Source organism: Acomys minous, assembly GCF_964271855.1.
Source record: "Acomys minous genome assembly, chromosome: 15".
Classification (NCBI taxonomy): Eukaryota; Metazoa; Chordata; class Mammalia; order Rodentia; family Muridae; genus Acomys; species Acomys minous.
The window spans coordinates 99,994,271-99,997,639 of record NC_140497.1 but is presented as its reverse complement, the minus strand read 5'-3'; the positions used below and the strand labels follow the sequence as shown (position 1 = coordinate 99,997,639).

At 41.8% G+C, this 3,369-nt stretch overlaps 1 pseudogene across 1 annotated transcript; it reads right to left on the bottom strand.

Moving 5' to 3' along the window:
- Positions 1 to 896: 896 nt before the first annotated feature.
- On the bottom strand, positions 897 to 1,541 carry LOC311584818 (large ribosomal subunit protein uL15-like; annotated as a pseudogene). The gene is made up of 2 exons: positions 1,191 to 1,541; positions 897 to 972 (listed from the first exon to the last, which is right to left on the bottom strand). The product of its transcript is annotated as a large ribosomal subunit protein uL15-like (transcript).
- Positions 1,542 to 3,369: the final 1,828 nt, after the last annotated feature.

The window sequence follows — 3,369 nt, the reverse complement described above, 5'->3', positions numbered from 1 at the left end:
AGGCCTGCACACAATGTTCCAGGTTTGAGTTTAACCAGATGTGTCGTTAGCTCAGATAAACATCTACCCTCGGGTTCCAAGAAAAACAGGAACCAAGGACTGTTCCCACGTGATTAAGTCTGAGCTTACCCCAGATCTGCCTACGCAATTTGCTGATGTTCAAATGTTTGAAACAACCAATCGTGTGTGGCTGCGCCAAAACTTCCCACTCCCCCTGACCCTTGCCCATATAAAACCTTAACCCCTGGGCTTCTGGGTCGACCCCTCTGTCTCCTGCGTGAGATACGTGTCGACCCGGAGCTCCGCCAATAAACTGCCTCATGTGTTTACAGCAAGACGGCCATTTGTGTGTCTTTGGGTGCGTGCCAATCCCGAGGCTTGAGTGAGGGTCTCCCTTCGGGGGTCTTTCAAACCTTAGTCAGTGGTCACGAGTTAGTCCTAAGACAAGGCATTTCCAGACCAGCGGTAAACTAACCTTAAGAAATCTTATTTTCCTTCAGCTGGGTGGCCAGGCTGTCTTTGATTGGTGGCCATTTTCTGTGATATTCCCAGTCACCGCTGAGCTCATTTCTGAGGAATGGAGGCTCAGGCCTGCTCCAGGCTAACAAGAAACTGAAGCCTGTCATGGAGTTGGCTAGACTTGTTTAACCAGGCCGCCTCACTTGTTACTTAGCTTTTGGGTCTGTGAATTGTAGTGTGGTTATTTTGTACTATATGGCTAATATATGCTTCTAAGTGAGTACATACCATGTGTGTCTTTCTGGGTCTTGGTTACCTCACTCAGGATGACCCTTTCTAGTTCCATCCATTTGCCTGAAAATTGCATGATTTCATTGCCTTTTTAAACATTTTAGTTTTTGAAAATGTTAGCATTTAATTAATCTCCCTAGGCTGCTTTAAGCCACCAGGACACAGGCATCCCCAACACCCTTCATCTCCTCAGCTCTTCTGCTAAAGAATTTGGCCTTTTGGCTGGAGAGATGGCTCAGAGGTTAAAAGCATTGCCTGCTCTTCTAAAGATCCTGAATTCAATTCCTAGCAACAATATGGTGGCTCACAACCATCTATAATGAGATCTGCTGCCCTCTTCTGGCCTGCAGGTGTATATTCATGCAAAATACTATACTTAATAAGCAAAAAAAAAAAAAAAAAAAAAAAAAAAAAAAGAATTGGCCTTCATGATGACTGACTACTTAGGGAGCTTGCCCTTCCCCAGAACTTTGTAGTAACTGGAACACACAACATCAGTGATGGGAGGAGCTCCAGTCTTGTTTTTTGGAGCATTGACCCGTGTCTGCTCATGGACCGGTGGCCCCAGTTTATTCAGTTGACAGTTGGGCAGAAGCTCTGGTTCCTCTTTAAGTGATAATGCCTCACACCAACTTTCCCAAAGTCGTCTGGATGATAGTTGTCGAAGTTGATCTTGCCGTGATGCGTGCCTCCAGCATTGCCACAGCCTCCTTGTGGTGCTTACTGATGAGGCCATGACCATGGCTTACATGGCCCCAGAGTTCCCAGGTCTTCCTCAGTCTGGATGGCATGGCAGCAGCTGAGTTCCCTGTTTTTAATATTAATAACTTAATATTAGTATCCCTGTTTTTTTTAAAAACAGTATTCCATTGTATAAATGTACCATATTTTCTTTATCTGTTCTTCAGTAGAGGACATCTAGGTTGTTTCCAGATCTGGTTATTGTGAATAAACCTGCTAGGAACATAGCTGAGCAAATGCCTTTGTGATACAGTGGACCATCTTTTGGGTATACGCGCAGAAGTGGCATAGCTGGGTCATGAGATAGTACTGTTTCCAATTATCTGTGAAAAAGCCAGATTGATTTCCAAAGTGGTTGTACAAGACTGCACTCCCACCAGCAGTGGAGCAGTGTTCCCCCTTTCTCCACGTCCTCACCAGCATGTGCTGTCACTTGAGTTTTTGATCTTAGCCATTCGGATAGGTATAAGATAAAATCTCAGTGTTACTTTGATTTACATTTCCCTGATGACTAAGGATGCTGTGTGTTTCTTTAAGTGCTTATCAGCCATTAGAGATTCCTTTGTAGGGAAATTTCTGCTTAGCTCTGCACCCCGTTTTTAAATTTGATTATTTGGTTTGCTGGTGTTTAAGTTTTTGAGTTCCTTATACATTTTGGACATTTGTCCTTTGTCAGATATAGGGTTGGTGAAGATCTTTCCCCAATATATACATTGCTTTTTTGTTTTGTTGACAGTGTCCTTTGCCTTACAGAAGCTTTTCAGTTTCATGAGGTCCCATTTATTAATTATTGAGCTCTTGGAGTTTTGTTTAGGAAGTTGTCTCCTGTGTCAATAAACTCAAAGCTGATCCCCACGTTCTCCTCTAATAGATTTAGTATATTTGGCTTTATGTTGAAATCTTTGATCCACTTGGACTTGCACTTTGTGCAGGGTCCTATTTGCATTTTTCTACATGTAGACATCCAATTAGACCAGCACCATTTGTTGAAGATGCTATCTTTTTTCCATTGTATGGGTTTTGGCTTCTTTGTAAAAAATCAAGTGTCCAAAGGTGTGTGGCTTTATTTCTGGGTCTTTGATTCAAATCTCATTGATCCAGTCTGCTTCTAAGCCAGTACTATGTAGTTTTTATGACTGTTGCTTTGTAGTACAGCTTGAAACCAAGGATGGAGATACCTCCAGAAGAGTTTTTTAAAGACAGGGTTTGTCTATGTAGCCTTGGCTGTTCTGGACTCTCTTTGTAGACCAGGCTGGCTTCAAACTCACAGTGATCTGCCTGCCTCTGCCTCCTGTGTGGTAAGATTAAAGGCGTGCACCACCACGCCTGGCAAGATTTTTTATTGTACAGGATTGTCTTAGTTATTCTGGGTTTTTGTTTTTCCATATGAAGTCGAGAATTGTTCCTTCAAGGTCTGAAAATAATTGTGTTGGTATTTTGATGAGAGTTTCATTGAATCTATAGACTGCTTTTCGTAAGATGGCCATTTTTACTGTGTTAATCCTACTGATCCATGGGCATGGGGCATCTTTCCATCTGATATTTTCAGTTTATTTCCTTACAGACTTGAAGTTCTTGACATACAGACTTTGCCTTGCTTGGTTAGAGTTACACCAAGATACTTTGTATTACTTGTGGCTATTGTGAAGGGTTCCCCCCCATAATTTCTTTCTCAGCCAATTTGTCCTTTGTATGCAGAAGGGCTACTGATTTTTTTTTGAGTTAGCTTTGTATCCAGCCACTTTGATAAAGGTGTTTGTTAGCTGTAGGAGTTCCATGATAAAAATTTTGGAGTCACTTATTTATACTATCATATTATCCATGAATAGCAATACTTTGAATTCTTCCTTTCCAATTTGTATACAGTGATCTCCTTTA